We start from the raw sequence: 23,368 nt of genomic DNA on the forward strand, positions 1-23,368 counted from the left end.
TTTATAAGTGTACCTTACGATACAACTGATAGCACTGCAACTCAGTGTAGGTGTGCGTTCAGTCCGGCAAACACAACACTTCAGTTATGAAAAGCTTTCTACAGGTGATGTATAAATGTAATATTTTCACACATTTGAATAAGTTTGATTTGATACAAGATTTATGAAGTTGACCAAACAAAATGACATAATATTTTTCAGGGAATAAAAATCTCACGACACAATTGGGTAGTCCTTACTGCACACGGGTTGAAAACCACTGAGCCAAGCCACGGTGCTTTTTGGCTTTGCACTGCCACTGAGACTGCCAAGCGAAGACGGTGAGAAGCTTACCTTCGATAGCTCAGTTGGTAGAGCGGAGGACTGTAGGTTTCAGGCAGCAGCCATCCTTAGGTCGCTGGTTCAATTCCGGCTCGAAGGAAGGTGTGATTATGGCTTGACATCGGTTTTGGACGAGCTCCCAAATGTCAAGCCATTGGAATTGCATGAGGACAAGGAGAAAACCCCGGAAATTCGGATTTGTTGTGGAGAACTCGCATTGCCCAAACATCTCATATGCATGTGACCCTTGTCACCTTGAGCCCAGTTTTCTAAACCGGCCAGAAAGCGGTCTGGAACAATCATGAAGCCAACACATTGTGAAGCACTTCACTGAAGCCCGGGTAGCTCAGCCGGTAGAGCATCAGACTTTTAATCTGAGGGTCCAGGGATTGAGTCCCTGTTCGGGCGCCTTGTTGACCAAGGGCCATGATGGTGAAAAGCCTGGATGGCCTTCCAGGTGACAATAAAATATGCAGTTGCGTCTAGGCAAGTTGTCTAGTCCTCTTTGCTTCTTTTGGCAAATATCCAGCCTGGGCAAGTGTTGTCTTCCAGAGGCAAGTCAAGCCAGGAACTCTGAGAGATGTTTTTGCCGTTGACGACGTGTCACTTTAGAACAGCACAACATGCATCTCTACTTGACTTGGCACAATCTGTGAGCGTTGGGCCAACACAACGTGTCCACACATTTGCAGGCGTCTTGAAATACTTGGAATGACCTGTGGCCCCATGCCATGCAGAAGTCCACAGCTATGCGTGTCAGCATGCTCTGCTCCTCATCCCCAATGTGCCACTTGTAAGAACTGTGTAAAAAGCGACAGAGACCAAAAACCTTCGCGGCGCACCAACATGAAAAAAAAAAAAAAGGATTTACTAGGTATTGTCTCACCTGAATGGCAACAGGCTGCTAAAACTATTATCACACGCACATTGCATTTTAAAGTATGTCAGTAAGGGAGTAATTAAAAGGGCAAATGTGTGAAGTGCAAGGAGTGGCCTTTAGTGGTTAGGTAAAAAAGTACACAGACAAACTAAATAATCCCTTGATATAAATCATTTATTTAGTGCAGACAGACCAAGACCAGACACAATAAACTATTCGCAGTAAATATAAATTCACAGCAAAATAGGTTCAGTTCACAATATCCTATAACGAGCTGTATTTAACGAAGTGGTTAAACGTTACAAAGGGCATTACAATTGTTGAAAAACAATAGCACACGGATAAAATATGCTATCCCCGCCGTTTTATTCGATTTGATTAGACGTTTCGCGACCGAAATGTTTTGTGTGCAGACTGAACGCACACCTGAGCCGAGCACGATCACAATACATATCCACAGTTAATCTAAGCAGTATCATATTGTAACCGTTTCGGTCTGTTATCAACCCATCCGGATCCAATACCAGGAGTCAGACACCCTTTTCGGTGGACACGCTGTTGACTTCTCACAAGCACCATCTGCCTTCACAAAGGCAGCGCTAGCAGTGGAAAGAACGAAGAACTGCAGGAGAAACGCCGGGGCTATTTAGAGTCCGATTATTCAACACAGAGGGGGGAAACCAAAGCCAAATGAGACTTAGAGGAACAGGAGACATCCAACAACAGTGTAAAGATAAAAAGGAATTCACCATCTGTCCCTTTAATCAATTGCCTTGCAGTTCCACTGTGTAGCGTTATGTTGGGTTTATTTTGATAAGAGCATTTGGGCTCTGAGCTGAAGCACTGATCTAAAGAAGACCTCTCCACCCCCAAAGTTATCAGATTTCCTTTGCTCATCAGCTTGGAACTGGTTTGCATCAAAGTGACAGTTTTGGGGAGGATGGCACCGAGAAGAGGCCAAATAGGTTGAATCCTGCTATGAGATGTCTGGAGAAAGGGGCCTGTAGGTGATAAAAACTCTTTGAAGTGGACGAGAGCCGAAATCCCGACATAGAGCTACGAACCCGGGCCAACCGGCATTTCCAAAAGATGGCATGGATTGACATCAGTCATAAAACAAGCCCCCCTCCATTAGGACACTGGGGGCTGAAACCGAAATTCAATCTCAAGAACTCAAGAACCAATCACCTATTGATCTGACAGACTATAAGGAACAGTGCACAGTCTCTCTCTCTCTCTCTCTCTCTTTCTCTCTCACCTGAACCAGTAACTCGCTGCCACAGCTCAAGCTGTAGCTCTGTTGCCCGAACCGGAACCAGAAACCAACCAAGTCTTTGCCGGCAACAGAAGAGTTAAACTGGGAGAAGGAGATTGAGCCGTACGAAGAATTCTATTAAAGGACTTTATTAAAGAAAGAACTTTACAGACTGTGCATGTCCGCCTGTGCCCACCTGATCAGTTGAGTTTTACAGCTGGACAATTGAGTAAGTCGAATGTATATGAAAGTGTTCAGTCATTTAAATAGCTATTTGAGTCTTAAGAAACTTGACCCTTGGAACAAACAGGGCCCTGCTTTCCTCAAAGACTTTGTCTTCAAGTAACTACGGTGGAACCCTGCTTACAAAGAAGATTTTGTGCACAACCTTGGAGCCTTCAAACCAGTGGAAAATCTGTTTGGAAAAGACTCTAATTTCGCGAAACCCCAAAATCCAGGTGCATCGACTGAGTGGAAGTTCTTGGACAAAGCCGAACCGCACTGCCTTTGTTCCAAACCACACGGACCATGTGCCGTGTGCTGTGATCTGAGCCCGAAGACAGAGAGGCCTCTCTGCGACGAAGTTCAGATAAGTTTAACAGTTTGGAGTTCATGATTCATGACATTTGAGAAATCAATTAGAAATGTTATTCTGTGATTCATAACTCTAGAATGTGTAATATCATTTAGTTTTCTTAAATATAAATGTGTGTTACATTAAACTGTTTTGTTGATAATTTTAGAAATAAAATCTGTCAACCCCGAGAAATATCTTCTCATTCCTGTTTAACTGTTTAGTCTGAAATTGACACAAGTCAATAGACGTTAGTTTATTGGTGGCCCTGCCTATACTTGATCATTAAATAATAATCAGTTAAGGGAAATTGTGGTAACAAGTAATGATAGGATCTTTCTCGGCACCTAAACGTAAATGAGACTGATATATATATATAACGAGAAGTTACCTGACATAAATACTAACCTGCGTAGTTATTTAATGTCTGACTAACAATACTAACGAGAGACTCACCTTCGTCTTACTAACCGGTATTGTAGTTAATGTGTTTATAACCTTTTTTGTTAAACGATTTGTGTGTTATCATATGCGATCCCATGGTCTTTGATTTGGTCACGGAAGTGATTTGTCTTTGATTTGTTGATCTAGAGTTGAATTTTAATTAGCTTTTCCCTTTTGTATAATTAGTGTAGTGCTACATTTAGTCTTTGTTTTTGAATAAATTTAACAATTTATATCTTTGGAATTGGTGTCTGTGTCCAATTATTACAGAAATTGAGTTCTACAAGATTCCAGGATTCGTGATAAGGTGATACTATAAATTCACTTCTTAAATTGAAATTTATAAGTGTACCTTACGATACAACTGATAGCACTGCAACTCAGTGTAGGTGTGCGTTCAGTCTCAAGAACTGACCTGTGGCCCCATGCCATGCAGAAGTCCACAGCTATGCGTGTCAGCATGCTCTGCTCCTCATCCCCAATGTGCCACTTGTAAGAACTGTGTAAAAAGCGACAGAGAACGTGATCAGCAAAGAAACACAATTCTCCTGAGAACGACAATCATCGTGCCGATCGTAATCTCAGTGCATACCTGGATGCCCAACAAGCCAAGCCAGTGGTTCCCAAGCGTTGTAATGCCACGGCACACTTTGCTGAGACCAAAAACCTTCGCGGCGCACCAACATGAAAAAAAAAAAAGGATTTACTAGGTATTGTCTCACCTGAATGGCAACAGGCTGCTAAAACTATTATCACACGCACATTGCATGTTAAAGTATGTCAGTAAGGGAGTAATTAAAAGGGCAAATGTGTGAAGTGCAAGGAGTGGCCTTTAGTGGTTAGGTAAAAAAGTACACAGACAAACTAAATAATCCCTTGATACAAATGATTTATTTAGTGCAGACAGACCAAGACCAGACACAATAAACTATTCGCAGTAAATATAAATTCACAGCAAAATAGGTTCAGTTCACAATATCCTATAACAAGCTGTATTTAACGAAGTGGTTAAACGTTACAAAGGGCATTACAATTGTTGAAAAACAATAGCACACGGATCAAACATGCTATCCCCGCCGTTTTATTCGATTTGATTAGACGTTTCGCGACCGAAATGTTTTGTGTGCAGACTGAACGCACACCTGAGCCGAGCACGATCACAATACATATCCACAGTTAATCTAAGCAGTATCATATTGTAACCGTTTCGGTCTGTTATCAACCCATCCGGATCCAAAACCAGGAGTCAGACACCCTTTTCGGTGAACACGCTGTTGACTTCTCACAAGCACCATCTGCCTTCACAAAGGCAGCGCTAGCAGTGGAAAGAACGAAGAACTGCAGGAGAAACGCCGGGGCTATTTAGAGCCCGATTATTCAACACAGAGGGGGGAAACCAAAGCCAAATGAGACTTAGAGGAACAGGAGACATCCAACAACAGTGTAAAGATAAAAAGGAATTCACCATCTGTCCCTTTAATCAATTGCCTTGCAGTTCCACTGTGTAGCGTTATGTTGGGTGTATTTTGATAAGAGCATTTGGGCTCTGAGCTGAAGCACTGATCTAAAGAAGACCTCTCCACCCCCAAAGTTAACAGATTTCCTTTGCTCGTCAGCTTGGAACTGGTTTGCATCAAAGTGACAGTTTTGGGGAGGATGGCACTGAGAAGAGGCCAAATAGGTTGAATCCTGCAATGAGATGTCTGGAGAAAGGGGCCTGTAGGTGATAAAATCTCTTTGAAGTGGACGAGAGCCGAAATCCCGACATAGAGCTACGAACCCGGGCCAACCGGCATTTCCAAAAGATGGCATGGATTGACATCAGTCATAAATCAAGCCCCCCTCCATTAGGACACTGGGGGCTGAAACCGAAATCCAATCTCAAGAACTGAAGAACCAATCACCTATTGATCTGACAGACTATAAGGAACAGTGCACAGTCTCTCTCTCTCTCTCTCTCTCTTTCTCTCTCACCTGAACCAGTAACTCGCTGCCACAGCTCAAGCTGTAGCTCTGTTGCCCGAACCGGAACCAGAAACCAACCAAGTCTTTGCCGGCAACAGAAGAGTTAAACTGGGAGAAGGAGATTGAGCCGTACGAAGAATTCTATTAAAGGACTTTATTAAAGAATGAACTTTACAGACTGTGCATGTCCGCCTGTGCCCACCTGATCAGTGGAGTTTTACAGCTGGACAATTGAGTAAGTCGAATGTATATGAAAGTGTTCAGTCATTTAAATAGCTATTTGAGTCTTAAGAAACTTGACCCTTGGAACAAACAGGGCCCTGCTTTCCTCAAAGACTTTGTCTTCAAGTAACTACGGTGGAACCCTGCTTACAAAGAAGATTTTGTGCACAACCTTGGAGCCTTCAAACCAGTGGAAAATCTGTTTGGAAAAGACTCTAATTTCGCGAAACCCCAAAATCCAGGTGCATCGACTGAGTGGAAGTTCTTGGACAAAGCCGAACCGCACTGCCTTTGTTCCAAACCACACGGACCATGTGCCGTGTGCTGTGATCTGAGCCCGAAGACAGAGAGGCCTCTCTGCGACGAAGTTCAGATAAGTTCAACAGTTTGGAGTTCATGATTCATGACATTTGAGAAATCAATTAGAAATGTTATTCTGTGATTCATAACTCTAGAATGTGTAATATCATTTAGTTTTCTTAAATATAAATGTGTGTTACATTAAACTGTTTTGTTGATAATTTTAGAAATAAAATCTGTCAACCCCGAGAAATATCTTCTCATTCCTGTTTAACTGTTTAGTCTGAAATTGACACAAGTCAATAGACGTTAGATTATTGGTGGCCCTGCCTATCCTTGATCATTGAATAATAATCAGTTAAGGGAAATTGTGGTAACAAGTAATGATAGGATCTTTCTCGGCACCTAAACGTAAATGAGACTGATATATATATATAACGAGAAGTTACCTGACATAAATACTAACCTGCGTAGTTATTTAATGTCTGACTAACAATACTAACGAGAGACTCACCTTCGTCTTACTAACCGGTATTGTAGTTAATGTGTTTATAACCTTTTTTGTTTAACGATTTGTGTGTTATCATATGCGATCCCATGGTCTTTGATTTGGTCACGGAAGTGATTTGTCTTTGATTTGTTGATCTAGAGTTGAATTTTAATTAGCTTTTCCCTTTTGTATAATTAGTGTAGTGCTACATTTAGTCTTTGTTTTTGAATAAATTTAACAATTTATATCTTTGGAATTGGTGTCTGTGTCCAATTATTACAGAAATTGAGTTCTACAAGATTCCAGGATTCGTGATAAGGTGATACTATAAATTCACTTCTTAAATTGAAATTTATAAGTGTACCTTACGATACAACTGATAGCACTGCAACTCAGTGTAGGTGTGCGTTCAGTCCGGCAAACACAACATTTCAGTTATGAAACGCTTTCTACAGGTGATGTATAAATGTAATATTTTCACACATTTGAATAAGTTTGATTTGATACAAGATTTATGAAGTTGACCAAACAAAATGACATAATATTTTTCAGGGGATAAAAATGTCACGACACAATTGGGTAGTCCTCACGGCACACGGGTTGAAAACCACTGAGCCAAGCCACGGTGCTTCTTGGCTTTGCACTGCCACTGAGACTGCCAGGCGAAGACGGTGAGAAGCTTACCTTCGATAGCTCAGTTGGTAGAGCGGAGGACTGTAGGTTTCAGGCAGCGGGCATCCTTAGGTCGCTGGTTCAATTCCGGATCGAAGGAAGGCGTGATTATGGTTTGACATCGGTTTTGGACGAGCTCCCAAATGTCAAGCCATTGGATTTGCATGAGGACAAGGAGAAAACCCCGGAAATTCGGATTTGTTGTGGAGAACTCGCATTGCCCAAACATCTCATATGCATGTGACCCTTGTCACCCTGAGCCCAGTTTTCTAAACCGGCCAGAAAGCGGTCTGGAACAATCATGAAGCCAACACATTGTGAAGCACTTCACTGAAGTCCGGGTAGCTCAGCCGGTAGAGCATCAGACTTTTAATCTGAGGGTCCAGGGTTCGAGTCCCTGTTCGGCCGCCTTGTTGACCAAGGGCCATGATGGTGAAAAGCCTGGATGGCCTTCCAGGTGACAATAAAATATGCAGTTGCGTCTAGGCAAGTTGTCTAGTCCTCTTTGCTTCTTTCGGCAAATATCCAGCCTGGGCAAGTGTTGTCTTCCAGAGGCAAGTCAAGCCAGGAACTCTGAGAGATGTTTTTGCCGTTGACGACGTGTCACTTTAGAACAGCACAACATGCATCTCTACTTGACTTGGCACAATCTGTGAGGGTTGGGCCAACACAACGTGTCCACACATTTGCAGGCGTCTTGAAATACTTGGAATGACCTGTGGCCCCATGCCATGCAGAAGTCCACAGCTATGCGTGTCAGCATGCTCTGCTCCTCATCCCCAATGTGCCACTTGTAAGAACTGTGTAAAAAGCGACAGAGACCAAAAACCTTCGCGGCGCACCAACATGAAAAAAAAAAAAAAGGATTTACTAGGTATTGTCTCACCTGAATGGCAACAGGCTGCTAAAACTATTATCACACGCACATTGCATGTTAAAGTATGTCAGTAAGGGATTAATTAAAAGGGCAAATGTGTGAAGTGCAAGGAGTGGCCTTTAGTGGTTAGGTAAAAAAGTACACAGACAAACTAAATAATCCCTTGATATTAATCATTTATTTAGTGCAGACAGACCAAGACCAGACACAATAAACTATTCGCAGTAAATATAAATTCACAGCAAAATAGGTTCAGTTCACAATATCCTATAACGAGCTGTATTTAACGAAGTGGTTAAACATTACAAAGGGCATTACAATTGTTGAAAAACAATAGCACACGGATAAAATATGCTATCCCCGCTGTTTTATTCGATTTGATTAGACGTTTCGCGACCGAAATGTTTTGTGTGCAGACTGAACGCACACCTGAGCCGAGCACGATCACAATACATATCCACAGTTAATCTAAGCAGTATCATATTGTAACCGTTTCGGTCTGTTATCAACCCATCCGGATCCAATACCAGGAGTCAGACACCCTTTTCGGTGGACACGCTGTTGACTTCTCACAAGCACCATCTGCCTTCACAAAGGCAGCGCTAGCAGTGGAAAGAACGAAGAACTGCAGGAGAAACGCCGGGGCTATTTAGAGTCCGATTATTCAACACAGAGGGGGGAAACCAAAGCCAAATGAGACTTAGAGGAACAGGAGACATCCAACAACAGTGTAAAGATAAAAAGGAATTCACCATCTGTCCCTTTAATCAATTGCCTTGCAGTTCCACTGTGTAGCGTTATGTTGGGTTTATTTTGATAAGAGCATTTGGGCTCTGAGCTGAAGCACTGATCTAAAGAAGACCTCTCCACCCCCAAAGTTATCAAATTTCCTTTGCTCATCAGCATGGAACTGGTTTGCATCAAAGTGACAGTTTTGGGGAGGATGGCACCGAGAAGAGGCCAAATAGGTTGAATCCTGCTATGAGATGTCTGGAGAAAGGGGCCTGTAGGTGATAAAAACTCTTTGAAGTGGACGAGAGCCGAAATCCCGACATAGAGCTACGAACCCGGGCCAACCGGCATTTCCAAAAGATGGCATGGATTGACATCAGTCATAAATCAAGCCCCCCTCCATTAGGACACTGGGGGCTGAAACCGAAATCCAATCTCAAGAACTCAAGAACCAATCACCTATTGATCTGACAGACTATAAGGAACAGTGCACAGTCTCTCTCTCTCTCTCTCTCTTTCTCTCTCACCTGAACCAGTAACTCGCTGCCACAGCTCAAGCTGTAGCTCTGTTGCCCGAACCGGAACCAGAAACCAACCAAGTCTTTGCCGGCAACAGAAGAGTTAAACTGGGAGAAGGAGATTGAGCCGTACGAAGAATTCTATTCAAGGACTTTATTAAAGAAAGAACTTTACAGACTGTGCATGTCCGCCTGTGCCCACCTGATCAGTTGAGTTTTACAGCTGGACAATTGAGTAAGTCGAATGTATATGAAAGTGTTCAGTCATTTAAATAGCTATTTGAGTCTTAAGAAACTTGACCCTTGGAACAAACAGGGCCCTGCTTTCCTCAAAGACTTTGTCTTCAAGTAACTACGGTGGAACCCTGCTTACAAAGAAGATTTTGTGCACAACCTTGGAGCCTTCAAACCAGTGGAAAATCTGTTTGGAAAAGACTCTAATTTCGCGAAACCCCAAAATCCAGGTGCATCGACTGAGTGGAAGTTCGTGGACAAAGCCGAACCGCACTGCCTTTGTTCCAAACCACACGGACCATGTGCCGTGTGCTGTGATCTGAGCCCGAAGACAGAGAGGCCTCTCTGCGACGAAGTTCAGATAAGTTTAACAGTTTGGAGTTCATGATTCATGACATTTGAGAAATCAATTAGAAATGTTATTCTGTGATTCATAACTCTAGAATGTGTAATATCATTTAGTTTTCTTAAATATAAATGTGTGTTACATTAAACTGTTTTGTTGATAATTTTAGAAATAAAATCTGTCAACCCCGAGAAATATCTTCTCATTCCTGTTTAACTGTTTAGTCTGAAATTGACACAAGTCAATAGACGTTAGATTATTGGTGGCCCTGCCTATCCTTGATCATTGAATAATAATCAGTTAAGGGAAATTGTGGTAACAAGTAATGATAGGATCTTTCTCGGCACCTAAACGTAAATGAGACTGATATATATATATATAACGAGAAGTTACCTGACATAAATACTAAACTGCGTAGTTATTTAATGTCTGACTAACAATACTAACGAGAGACTCACCTTCGTCTTACTAACCGGTATTGTAGTTAATGTGTTTATAACCTTTTTTGTTTAACGATTTGTGTGTTATCATATGCGATCCCATGGTCTTTGATTTGGTCACGGAAGTGATTTGTCTTTGATTTGTTGATCTAGAGTTGAATTTTAATTAGCTTTTCCCTTTTGTATAATTAGTGTAGTGCTACATTTAGTCTTTGTTTTTGAATAAATTTAACAATTTATATCTTTGGAATTGGTGTCTGTGTCCAATTATTACAGAAATTGAGTTCTACAAGATTCCAGGATTCGTGATAAGGTGATACTATAAATTCACTTCTTAAATTGAAATTTATAAGTGTACCTTACGATACAATTGATAGTACTGCAACTCAGTGTAGGTGTGCGTTCAGTCCGGCAAACACAACATTTCAGTTATGAAACGCTTTCTACAGGTGATGTATAAATGTAATATTTTCACACATTTGAATAAGTTTGATTTGATACAAGATTTATGAAGTTGACCAAACAAAATGACATAATATTTTTCAGGGAATAAAAATCTCACGACACAATTGGGTAGTCCTCACGGCACACGGGTTGAAAACCACTGAGCCAAGCCACGGTGCTTCTTGGCTTTGCACTGCCACTGAGACTGCCAGGCGAAGACAGTGAGAAGCTTACCTTCGATAGCTCAGTTGGTAGAGCGGAGGACTGTAGGTTTCAGGCAGCGGGCATCCTTAGGTCGCTGGTTCAATTCCGGCTCGAAGGAAGGCGTGATTATGGTTTGACAACGGTTTTGGACGAGCTCCCAAATGTCAAGCCATTGGATTTGCATGAGGACAAGGAGAAAACCCCGGAAATTCGGATTTGTTGTGGAGAACTCGCATTGCCCAAACATCTCATATGCATGTGACCCTTGTCACCCTGAGCCCAGTTTTCTAAACCGGCCAGAAAGCGGTCTGGAACAATCATGAAGCCAACACATTGTGAAGCACTTCACTGAAGCCCGGGTAGCTCAGCCGGTAGAGCATCAGACTTTTAATCTGAGGGTCCAGGGTTCGAGTCCCTGTTCGGGCACCTTGTTGACCAAGGGCCATGATGGTGAAAAGCCTGGATGGCCTTCCAGGTGACAATAAAATATGCAGTTGCGTCTAGGCAAGTTGTCTAGTCCTCTTTGCTTCTTTCGGCAAATATCCAGCCTGGGCAAGTGTTGTCTTCCAGAGGCAAGTCAAGCCAGGAACTCTGAGAGATGTTTTTGCCGTTGACGACGTGTCACTTTAGAACAGCACAACATGCATCTCTACTTGACTTGGCACAATCTGTGAGGGTTGGGCCAACACAACGTGTCCACACATTTGCAGGCGTCTTGAAATACTTGGAATGACCTGTGGCCCCATGCCATGCAGAAGTCCACAGCTATGCGTGTCAGCATGCTCTGCTCCTCATCCCCAATGTGCCACTTGTAAGAACTGTGTAAAAAGCGACAGAGACCAAAAACCATCGCGGCGCACCAACATGAAAAAAAAAAAAAGGATTTACTAGGTATTGTCTCACCTGAATGGCAACAGGCTGCTAAAACTATTATCACACGCACATTGCATGTTAAAGTATGTCAGTAAGGGATTAATTAAAAGGGCAAATGTGTGAAGTGCAAGGAGTGGCCTTTAGTGGTTAGGTAAAAAAGTACACAGACAAACTAAATAATCCCTTGATATAAATCATTTATTTAGTGCAGACAGACCAAGACCAGACACAATAAACTATTCGCAGTAAATATAAATTCACAGCAAAATAGGTTCAGTTCACAATATCCTATAACGAGCTGTATTTAACGAAGTGGTTAAACATTACAAAGGGCATTACAATTGTTGAAAAACAATAGCACACGGATAAAATATGCTATCCCCGCCGTTTTATTCGATTTGATTAGACGTTTCGCGACCGAAATGTTTTGTGTGCAGACTGAACGCACACCTGAGCCGAGCACGATCACAATACATATCCACAGTTAATCTAAGCAGTATCATATTGTAACCGTTTCGGTCTGTTATCAACCCATCCGGATCCAATACCAGGAGTCAGACACCCTTTTCGGTGGACACGCTGTTGACTTCTCACAAGCACCATCTGCCTTCACAAAGGCAGCGCTAGCAGTGGAAAGAACGAAGAACTGCAGGAGAAACGCCGGGGCTATTTAGAGTCCGATTATTCAACACAGAGGGGGGAAACCAAAGCCAAATGAGACTTAGAGGAACAGGAGACATCCAACAACAGTGTAAAGATAAAAAGGAATTCACCATCTGTCCCTTTAATCAATTGCCTTGCAGTTTCACTGTGTAGCGTTATGTTGGGTTTATTTTGATAAGAGCATTTGGGCTCTGAGCTGAAGCACTGATCTAAAGAAGACCTCTCCACCCCCAAAGTTATCAGATTTCCTTTGCTCATCAGCTTGGAACTGGTTTGCATCAAAGTGACAGTTTTGGGGAGGATGGCACCGAGAAGAGGCCAAATAGGTTGAATCCTGCTATGAGATGTCTGGAGAAAGGGGCCTGTAGGTGATAAAAACTCTTTGAAGTGGACGAGAGCCGAAATCCCGACATAGAGCTACGAACCCGGGCCAACCGGCATTTCCAAAAGATGGCATGGATTGACATCAGTCATAAATCAAGCCCCCCTCCATTAGGACACTGGGGGCTGAAACCGAAATCCAATCTCAAGAACTCAAGAACCAATCACCTATTGATCTGACAGACTATAAGGAACAGTGCACAGTCTCTCTCTCTCTCTCTCTCTTTCTCTCTCACCTGAACCAGTAACTCGCTGCCACAGCTCAAGCTGTAGCTCTGTTGCCCGAACCGGAACCAGAAACCAACCAAGTCTTTGCTGGCAACAGAAGAGTTAAACTGGGAGAAGGAGATTGAGCCGTACGAAGAATTCTATTAAAGGACTTTATTAAAGAAAGAACTTTACAGACTGTGCATGTCCGCCTGTGCCCACCTGATCAGTTGAGTTTTACAGCTGGACAATTGAGTAAGTCGAATGTATATGAAAGTGTTCAGTCATTTAAATAGCTATTTGAGTCTTAAGAAACTTGACCCTTGGAACAAACAGGGCCCTGCTTTCCTCAAAGACTTTGTCTTCAAGTAACTACGGTGGAACCCTGCTTACAAAGAAGATTTTGTGCACAACCTTGGAGCCTTCAAACCAGTGGAAAATCTGTTTGGAAAAGACTCTAATTTCGCGAAACCCCAAAATCCAGGTGCATCGACTGAGTGGAAGTTCGTGGACAAAGCCGAACCGCACTGCCTTTGTTCCAAACCACACGGACCATGTGCCGTGTGCTGTGATCTGAGCCCGAAGACAGAGAGGCCTCTCTGCGACGAAGTTCAGATAAGTTTAACAGTTTGGAGTTCATGATTCATGACATTTGAGAAATCAATTAGAAATGTTATTCTGTGATTCATAACTCTAGAATGTGTAATATCATTTAGTTTTCTTAAATATAAATGTGTGTTACATTAAACTGTTTTGTTGATAATTTTAGAAATAAAATCTGTCAACCCCGAGAAATATCTTCTCATTCCTGTTTAACTGTTTAGTCTGAAATTGACACAAGTCAATAGACGTTAGATTATTGGTGGCCCTGCCTATCCTTGATCATTGAATAATAATCAGTTAAGGGAAATTGTGGTAACAAGTAATGATAGGATCTTTCTCGTCACCTAAACGTAAATGAGACTGATTTATATATATAACGAGAAGTTACCTGACATAAATACTAACCTGCGTAGTTATTTAATGTCTGACTAACAATACTAAGGAGAGACTCACCTTCGTCTTACTAACCGGTATTGTAGTTAATGTGTTTATAACCTTTTTTGTTTAACGATTTGTGTGTTATCATATGCGATCCCATGGTCTTTGATTTGGTCACGGAAGTGATTTGTCTTTGATTTGTTGATCTAGAGTTGAATTTTAATTAGCTTTTCCCTTTTGTATAATTAGTGTAGTGCTACATTTAGTTTATGTTTTTTGAATAAATTTAACAATTTATATCTTTGGAATTGGTGTCTGTGTCTAATTATTACAGAAATTGAGTTCTACAAGATTCCAGGATTCATGATAAGGTGATACTATAAATTCACTTCTTAAATTGAAATTTATAAGTGTACCTTACGATACAACTGATAGCACTGCAACTCAGTGTAGGTGTGCGTTCAGTCCGGCAAACACAACATTTCAGTTATGAAACGCTTTCTACAGGTGATGTATAAATGTAATATTTTCACACATTTGAATAAGTTTGATTTGATACAAGATTTATGAAGTTGACCAAACAAAATGACATAATATTTTTCAGGGGATAAAAATCTCACGACACAATTGGGTAGTCCTCACGGCACACGGGTTGAAAACCACTGAGCCAAGCCACGGTGCTTCTTGGCTTTGCACTGCCACTGAGACTGCCAGGCGAAGACGGTGAGAAGCTTACCTTCGATAGCTCAGTTGGTAGAGCGGAGGACTGTAGGTTTCAGGCAGCAGGCATCCTTAGGTCGCTGGTTCAATTCCGGCTCGAAGGAAGGCGTGATTATGGTTTGACATCGGTTTTGGACGAGCTCCCAAATGTCAAGCCATTGGAATTGCATGAGGACAAGGAGAAAACCCCGGAAATTCGGATTTGTTGTGGAGAACTCGCATTGCCCAAACATCTCATATGCATGTGACCCTTGTCACCCTGAGCCCAGTTTTCTAAACCGGCCAGAAAGCGGTCTGGAACAATCATGAAGCCAACACATTGTGAAGCACTTCACTGAAGCCCGGGTAGCTCAGCCGGTAGCGCATCAGACTTTTAATCTGAGGGTCCAGGGTTTGAGTCCCTGATCGGGCGCCTTGTTGACCAAGGGCCATGATGGTGAAAAGCCTGGATGGCCTTCCAGGTGACAATAAAATATGCAGTTGCGTCTAGGCAAGTTGTCTAGTCCTCTTTGCTTCTTTTGGCAAATATCCAGCCTGGGCAAGTGTTGTCTTCCAGAGGCAAGTCAAGCCAGGAACTCTGAGAGATGTTTTTGCCGTTGACGACGTGTCACTTTAGAACAGCACAACATGCATCTCTACTTGACTTGGTACAATCTGTGAGGGTTGGGCCAACACAACGTGTCCACACATTTGCAGGCGTCTTGAAATACTTGGAATGACCTGTGGCCCCATGCCATGCAGAAGTCCACAGCTATGCGTGTCAGCATGCTCTGCTCCTCATCCCCAATGTGCCACTTGTAAGAACTGTGTAAAAAGCGACAGAGAACGTGATCAGCAAAGAAACACAATTCTCCTGAGAATGACAATCATCGTGCCGATCGTAATCTCAGTGCATACCTGGATGCCCAACAAGCCAAGCCAGTGGTTCCCAAGCGTTGTAATGCCACGGCACACTTTGCTGAGACCAAAAACCTTCGCGGCGCACCAACATGAAAAAAAAAAAAAGGATTTACTAGGTATTGTCTCACCTGAATGGCAACAGGCTGCTAAAACTATTATCACACGCACATTGCATGTTAAAGTATGTCAGTAAGGGAGTAATTAAAAGGGCAAATGTGTGAAGTGCAAGGAGTGGCCTTTAGTGGTTAGGTAAAAAAGTACACAGACAAACTAAATAATCCCTTGATACAAATGATTTATTTAGTGCAGACAGACCAAGACCAGACACAATAAACTATTCGCAGTAAATATAAATTCACAGCAAAATAGGTTCAGTTCACAATATCCTATAACGAGCTGTATTTAACGAAGTGGTTAAACGTTACAAAGGGCATTACAATTGTTGAAAAACAATAGCACACGGATCAAACATGCTATCCCCGCCGTTTTATTCGATTTGATTAGACGTTTCGCGACCGAAATGTTTTGTGTGCAGACTGAACGCACACCTGAGCCGAGCACGATCACAATACATATCCACAGTTAATCTAAGCAGTATCATATTGTAACCGTTTCGGTCTGTTATCAACCCATCCGGATCCAAAACCAGGAGTCAGACACCCTTTTCGGTGGACACGCTGTTGACTTCTCACAAGCACCATCTGCCTTCACAAAGGCAGCGCTAGCAGTGGAAAGAACGAAGAACTGCAGGAGAAACGCCGGGGCTATTTAGAGCCCGATTATTCAACACAGAGGGGGGAAACCAAAGCCAAATGAGACTTAGAGGAACAGGAGACATCCAACAACAGTGTAAAGATAAAAAGGAATTCACCATCTGTCCCTTTAATTAATTGCCTTGCAGTTCCACTGTGTAGCGTTATGTTGGGTGTATTTTGATAAGAGCATTTGGGCTCTGAGCTGAAGCACTGATCTAAAGAAGACCTCTCCACCCCCAAAGTTATCAGATTTCCTTTGCTCATCAGCTTGGAACTGGTTTGCATCAAAGTGACAGTTTTGGGGAGGATGGCACCGAGAAGAGGCCAAATAGGTTGAATCCTGCAATGAGATGTCTGGAGAAAGGGGCCTGTAGGTGATAAAATCTCTTTGAAGTGGACGAGAGCCGAAATCCCGACATAGAGCTACGAACCCGGGCCAACCGGCATTTCCAAAATAAAACGGCGGGGATAGCATATTTTATCCGTGTGCTATTGTTTTTCAACAATTGTAATGCCCTTTGTAACGTTTAACCACTTCGTTAAATACAGCTCGTTATAGGATATTGTGAACTGAACCTATTTTGCTGTGAATTTATATTTACTGCGAATAGTTTATTGTGTCTGGTCTTGGTCTGTCTGCACTAAATAAATGATTTATATCAAGGGATTATTTAGTTTGTCTGTGTACTTTTTTACCTAACCACTGAAGGCCACTCCTTGCACTTCACACATTTGCCCTTTTAATTACTCCCTTACTGACATACTTTAACATGCAATGTGCGTGTGATAATAGTTTTAGCAGCCTGTTGCCATTCAGGTGAGACAATACCTAGTAAATCCTTTTTTTTTTTTTCATGTTGGTGCGCCGCGAAGGTTTTTGGTCTCAGCAAAGTGTGCCGTGGCATTACAACGCTTGGGAACCACTGGCTTGGCTTGTTGGGCATCCAGGTATGCACTGAGATTACGATCGGCACGATGATTGTCATTCTCAGGAGAATTGTGTTTCTTTGCTGATCACGTTCTCTGTCGCTTTTTACACAGTTCTTACAAGTGGCACATTGGGGATGAGGAGCAGAGCATGCTGACACGCATAGCTGTGGACTTCTGCATGGCATGGGGCCACAGGTCAGTTCTTGAGACTGAACGCACACCTACACTGAGTTGCAGTGCTATCAGTTGTATCGTAAGGTACACTTATAAATTTCAATTTAAGAAGTGAATTTATAGTATCACCTTATCACGAATCCTGGAATCTTGTAGAACTCAATTTCTGTAATAATTGGACACAGACACCAATTCCAAAGATATAAATTGTTAAATTTATTCAAAAACAAAGACTAAATGTAGCACTACACTAATTATACAAAAGGGAAAAGCTAATTAAAATTCAACTCTAGATCAACAAATCAAAGACAAATCACTTCCGTGACCAAATCAAAGACCATGGGATCGCATATGATAACACACAAATCGTTTAACAAAAAAGGTTATAAACACATTAACTACAATACCGGTTAGTAAGACGAAGGTGAGTCTCTCCTTAGTATTGTTAGTCAGACATTAAATAACTACGCAGGTTAGTATTTATGTCAGGTAACTTCTCGTTATATATATATATATCAGTCTCATTTACGTTTAGGTGCCGAGAAAGATCCTATCATTACTTGTTACCACAATTTCCCTTAACTGATTATTATTTAATGATCAAGTATAGGCAGGGCCACCAATAATCTAACGTCTATTGACTTGTGTCAATTTCAGACTAAACAGTTAAACAGGAATGAGAAGATATTTCTCGGGGTTGACAGATTTTATTTCTAAAATTATCAACAAAACAGTTTAATGTAACACACATTTATATTTAAGAAAACTAAATGATATTACACATTCTAGAGTTATGAATCACAGAATAACATTTCTAATTGATTTCTCAAATGTCATGAATCATGAACTCCAAACTGTTAAACTTATCTGAACTTCGTCGCAGAGAGGCCTCTCTGTCTTCGGGCTCAGATCACAGCACACGGCACATGGTCCGTGTGGTTTGGAACAAAGGCAGTGCGGTTCGGCTTTATCCAAGAACTTCCATTCAGTCGATGCACCTGGATTTTGGGGTTTCGCGAAATTAGAGTCTTTTCCAAACAGATTTTCCACTGGTTTGAAGGCTCCAAGGTTGTGCACAAAATCTTCTTTGTAAGCAGGGTTCCACCGTAGTTACTTGAAGACAAAGTCTTTGAGGAAAGCAGGGCCTTGTTTGTTCCAAGGGTCAAGTTTCTTAAGACTCAAATAGCTATTTAAATGACTGAACACTTTCATATACATTCGACTTACTCAATTGTCCAGCTGTAAAACTCCACTGATCAGGTGGGCACAGGCGGACATGCACAGTCTGTAAAGTTCTTTCTTTAATAAAGTCCTTTAATAGAATTCTTCGTACGGCTCAATCTCCTTCTCCCAGTTTAACTCTTCTGTTGCCGGCAAAGACTTGGTTGGTTTCTGGTTCCGGTTCGGGCAACAGAGCTACAGCTTGAGCTGTGGCAGCGAGTTACTGGTTCAGGTGAGAGAGAAAGAGAGAGAGAGAGAGAGAGAGACTGTGCACTGTTCCTTATAGTCTGTCAGATCAATAGGTGATTGGTTCTTCAGTTCTTGAGATTGAATTTCGGTTTCAGCCCCCAGTGTCCTAATGGAGGGGGGCTTGATTTATGACTGATGTCAATCCATGCCATCTTTTGGAAATGCCGGTTGGCCCGGGTTCGTAGCTCTATGTCGGGATTTCGGCTCTCGTCCACTTCAAAGAGTTTTTATCACCTACAGGCCCCTTTCTCCAGACATCTCATTGCAGGATTCAACCTATTTGGCCTCTTCTCGGTGCCATCCTCCCCAAAACTGTCACTTTGATGCAAACCAGTTCCAAGCTGATGAGCAAAGGAAATCTAATAACTTTGGGGGTGGAGAGGTCTTCTTTAGATCAGTGCTTCAGCTCAGAGCCCAAATGCTCTTATCAAAATACACCCAACATAACGCTACACAGTGGAACTGCAAGGCAATTGATTAAAGGGACAGATGGTGAATTCCTTTTTATCTTTACACTGTTGTTGGATGTCTCCTGTTCCTCTAAGTCTCATTTGGCTTTGGTTTCCCCCCTCTGTGTTGAATAATCGGGCTCTAAATAGCCCCGGCGTTTCTCCTGCAGTTCTTCGTTCTTTCCACTGCTAGCGCTGCCTTTGTGAAGGCAGATGGTGCTTGTGAGAAGTCAACAGCGTGTCCACCGAAAAGGGTGTCTGACTCCTGGTTTTGGATCCGGATGGGTTGATAACAGACTGAAACGGTTACAATATGATACTGTTTAGATTAACTGTGGATATGTATTGTGATCGTACTCGGCTCAGGTGTGCGTTCAGTCTGCACACAAAACATTTCGGTCGCGAAACGTCTAATCAAATCGAATAAAACGGCGGGGATAGCATGTTTGATCCGTGTGCTATTGTTTTTCAACAATTGTAATGCCCTTTGTAACGTTTAACCACTTCGTTAAATACAGCTTGTTATAGGATATTGTGAACTGAACCTATTTTGCTGTGAATTTATATTTACTGCGAATAGTTTATTGTGTCTGGTCTTGGTCTGTCTGCACTAAATAAATGATTTGTATCAAGGGATTATTTAGTTTGTCTGTGTACTTTTTTACCTAACCACTAAAGGCCACTCCTTGCACTTCACACATTTGCCCTTTTAATTACTCCCTTACTGACATACTTTAACATGCAATGTGCGTGTGATAATAGTTTTAGCAGCCTGTTGCCATTCAGGTGAGACAATACCTAGTAAATCCTTTTTTTTTTTTTTCATGTTGGTGCGCCGCGAAGGTTTTTGGTCTCTGTCGCTTTTTACACAGTTCTTACAAGTGGCACATTGGGGATGAGGAGCAGAGCATGCTGACACGCATAGCTGTGGACTTCTGCATGGCATGGGGCCACAGGTCATTCCAAGTATTTCAAGACGCCTGCAAATGTGTGGACACGTTGTGTTGGCCCAACCCTCATAGATTGTGCCAAGTCAAGTAGAGATGCATGTTGTGCTGTTCTAAAGTGACACGTCGTCAACGGCAAAAACATCTCTCAGAGTTCCTGGCTTGACTTGCCTCTGGAAGACAACACTTGCCCAGGCTGGATATTTGCCAAAAGAAGCAAAGAGGACTAGACAACTTGCCTAGACGCAACTGCATATTTTATTGTCACCTGGAAGGCCATCCAGGCTTTTCGCCATCATGGCCCTTGGTCAACAAGGCGCCCGAACAGGGACTCAAACCCTGGACCCTCAGATTAAAAGTCTGATGTGCTACCGGCTGAGCTACCCGGGCTTCAGTGAAGTGCTTCACAATGTGTTGGCTTCATGATTGTTCCAGACCGCTTTCTGGCCGGTTTAGAAAACTGGGCTCAGGGTGACAAGGGTCACATGCATATGAGATGTTTGGGCAATGCGAGTTCTCCACAACAAATCCGAATTTCCGGGGTTTTCTCCTTGTCCTCATGCAATTCCAATGGCTTGACATTTGGGAGCTCGTCCAAAACCGATGTCAAACCATAATCACGCCTTCCTTCGAGCCGGAATTGAACCAGCGACCTAAGGATGCCCGCTGCCTGAAACCTACAGTCCTCCGCTCTACCAACTGAGCTATCGAAGGTAAGCTTCTCACCGTCTTCGCCTGGCAGTCTCAGTGGCAGTGCAAAGCCAAGAAGCACCGTGGCTTGGCTCAGTGGTTTTCAACCCGTGTGCCGTGAGGACTACCCAATTGTGTCGTGAGATTTTTATCCCCTGAAAAATATTATGTCATTTTGTTTGGTCAACTTCATAAATCTTGTATCAAATCAAACTTATTCAAATGTGTGAAAATATTACATTTATACATCACCTGTAGAAAGCGTTTCATAACTGAAATGTTGTGTTTGCCGGACTGAACGCACACCTACACTGAGTTGCAGTGCTATCAGTTGTATCGTAAGGTACACTTATAAATTTCAATTTAAGAAGTGAATTTATAGTATCACCTTATCACGAATCCTGGAATCTTGTAGAACTCAATTTCTGTAATAATTGGACACAGACACCAATTCCAAAGATATAAATTGTTAAATTTATTCAAAAACAAAGACTAAATGTAGCACTACACTAATTATACTAAAGGGAAAAGCTAATTAAAATTCAACTCTAGATCAACAAATCAAAGACAAATCACTTCCGTGACCAAATCAAAGACCATGGGATCGCATATGATAACACACAAATCGTTAAACAAAAAAGGTTATAAACACATTAACTACAATACCGGTTAGTAAGACGAAGGTGAGTCTCTCGTTAGTATTGTTAGTCAGACATTAAATAACTACGCAGGTTAGTATTTATGTCAGGTAACTTCTCGTTATATATATATATCAGTCTCATTTACGTTTAGGTGCCGAGAAAGATCCTATCATTACTTGTTACCACAATTTCCCTTAACTGATTATTATTCAATGATCAAGGATAGGCAGGGCCACCAATAATCTAACGTCTATTGACTTGTGTCAATTTCAGACTAAACAGTTAAACAGGAATGAGAAGATATTTCTCGGGGTTGACAGATTTTATTTCTAAAATTATCAACAAAACAGTTTAATGTAACACACATTTATATTTAAGAAAACTAAATGATATTACACATTCTAGAGTTATGAATCACAGAATAACATTTCTAATTGATTTCTCAAATGTCATGAATCATGAACTCCAAACTGTTAAACTTATCTGAACTTCGTCGCAGAGAGGCCTCTCTGTCTTCGGGCTCAGATCACAGCACACGGCACATGGTCCGTGTGGTTTGGAACAAAGGCAGTGCGGTTCGGCTTTGTCCAAGAACTTCCACTCAGTCGATGCACCTGGATTTTGGGGTTTCGCGAAATTAGAGTCTTTTCCAAACAGATTTTCCACTGGTTTGAAGGCTCCAAGGTTGTGCACAAAATCTTCTTTGTAAGCAGGGTTCCACCGTAGTTACTTGAAGACAAAGTCTTTGAGGAAAGCAGGGCCCTGTTTGTTCCAAGGGTCAAGTTTCTTAAGACTCAAATAGCTATTTAAATGACTGAACACTTTCATATACATTCGACTTACTCAATTGTCCAGCTGTAAAACTCCACTGATCAGGTGGGCACAGGCGGACATGCACAGTCTGTAAAGTTCATTCTTTAATAAAGTCCTTTAATAGAATTCTTCGTACGGCTCAATCTCCTTCTCCCAGTTTAACTCTTCTGTTGCCGGCAAAGACTTGGTTGGTTTCTGGTTCCGGTTCGGGCAACAGAGCTACAGCTTGAGCTGTGGCAGCGAGTTACTGGTTCAGGTGAGAGAGAAAGAGAGAGAGAGAGAGAGAGAGAGAGACTGTGCACTGTTTCTTATAGTCTGTCAGATCAATAGGTGATTGGTTCTTGAGTTCTTGAGATTGGATTTCGGTTTCAGCCCCCAGTGTCCTAATGAAGGGGGGCTTGATTTATGACTGATGTCAATCCATGCCATCTTTTGGAAATGCCGGTTGGCCCGGGTTCGTAGCTCTATGTCGGGATTTCGGCTCTCGTCCACTTCAAAGAGATTTTATCACCTACAGGCCCCTTTCTCCAGACATCTCATTGCAGGATTCAACCTATTTGGCCTCTTCTCAGTGCCATCCTCCCCAAAACTGTCACTTTGATGCAAACCAGTTCCAAGCTGACGAGCAAAGGAAATCTGATAACTTTGGGGGTGGAGAGGTCTTCTTTAGATCAGTGCTTCAGCTCAGAGCCCAAATGCTCTTATCAAAATACACCCAACATAACGCTACACAGTGGATCTGCAAGGCAATTGATTAAAGGGACAGATGGTGAATTCCTTTTTATCTTTACACTGTTGTTGGATGTCTCCTGTTCCTCTAAGTCTCATTTGGCTTTGGTTTCCCCCCTCTGTGTTG

The 23,368-nt window shown here is 42.2% G+C and overlaps 10 non-coding genes across 10 annotated transcripts; 8 read left to right on the forward strand and 2 right to left on the reverse strand.

Annotated features, from left to right (window-relative positions):
• Nucleotides 1-332: 332 nt before the first annotated feature.
• On the forward strand, nucleotides 333-421 carry trnay-gua (transfer RNA tyrosine (anticodon GUA)). Its single transcript is given in 2 exon segments — nucleotides 333-369; nucleotides 386-421. It is a non-coding gene; the product is annotated as a tRNA-Tyr (tRNA).
• Nucleotides 422-656: 235 nt separating this feature from the next.
• trnak-uuu (transfer RNA lysine (anticodon UUU)) lies at nucleotides 657-729 on the forward strand. The gene has a single exon. It is a non-coding gene; the product is annotated as a tRNA-Lys (tRNA).
• A 6,405-nt stretch (nucleotides 730-7,134) lies between these two features.
• On the forward strand, nucleotides 7,135-7,223 carry trnay-gua (transfer RNA tyrosine (anticodon GUA)). Its single transcript is given in 2 exon segments — nucleotides 7,135-7,171; nucleotides 7,188-7,223. It is a non-coding gene; the product is annotated as a tRNA-Tyr (tRNA).
• Nucleotides 7,224-7,458: 235 nt separating this feature from the next.
• On the forward strand, nucleotides 7,459-7,531 carry trnak-uuu (transfer RNA lysine (anticodon UUU)). The gene has a single exon. It is a non-coding gene; the product is annotated as a tRNA-Lys (tRNA).
• Nucleotides 7,532-10,947: 3,416 nt separating this feature from the next.
• On the forward strand, nucleotides 10,948-11,036 carry trnay-gua (transfer RNA tyrosine (anticodon GUA)). Its single transcript is given in 2 exon segments — nucleotides 10,948-10,984; nucleotides 11,001-11,036. It is a non-coding gene; the product is annotated as a tRNA-Tyr (tRNA).
• Nucleotides 11,037-11,271: 235 nt separating this feature from the next.
• trnak-uuu (transfer RNA lysine (anticodon UUU)) lies at nucleotides 11,272-11,344 on the forward strand. The gene has a single exon. It is a non-coding gene; the product is annotated as a tRNA-Lys (tRNA).
• A 3,414-nt stretch (nucleotides 11,345-14,758) lies between these two features.
• Nucleotides 14,759-14,847, forward strand: trnay-gua (transfer RNA tyrosine (anticodon GUA)). Its single transcript is given in 2 exon segments — nucleotides 14,759-14,795; nucleotides 14,812-14,847. It is a non-coding gene; the product is annotated as a tRNA-Tyr (tRNA).
• A 235-nt stretch (nucleotides 14,848-15,082) lies between these two features.
• On the forward strand, nucleotides 15,083-15,155 carry trnak-uuu (transfer RNA lysine (anticodon UUU)). Its single transcript has one exon. It is a non-coding gene; the product is annotated as a tRNA-Lys (tRNA).
• Nucleotides 15,156-20,685: 5,530 nt separating this feature from the next.
• On the reverse strand, nucleotides 20,686-20,758 carry trnak-uuu (transfer RNA lysine (anticodon UUU)). Its single transcript has one exon. It is a non-coding gene; the product is annotated as a tRNA-Lys (tRNA).
• Nucleotides 20,759-20,993: 235 nt separating this feature from the next.
• Nucleotides 20,994-21,082, reverse strand: trnay-gua (transfer RNA tyrosine (anticodon GUA)). Its single transcript is given in 2 exon segments — nucleotides 20,994-21,029; nucleotides 21,046-21,082. It is a non-coding gene; the product is annotated as a tRNA-Tyr (tRNA).
• Nucleotides 21,083-23,368: the final 2,286 nt, after the last annotated feature.

This window comes from Amia ocellicauda, unplaced genomic scaffold, assembly GCF_036373705.1.
Source record: "Amia ocellicauda isolate fAmiCal2 unplaced genomic scaffold, fAmiCal2.hap1 HAP1_SCAFFOLD_26, whole genome shotgun sequence".
Taxonomy (NCBI): domain Eukaryota; kingdom Metazoa; phylum Chordata; class Actinopteri; order Amiiformes; family Amiidae; genus Amia; species Amia ocellicauda.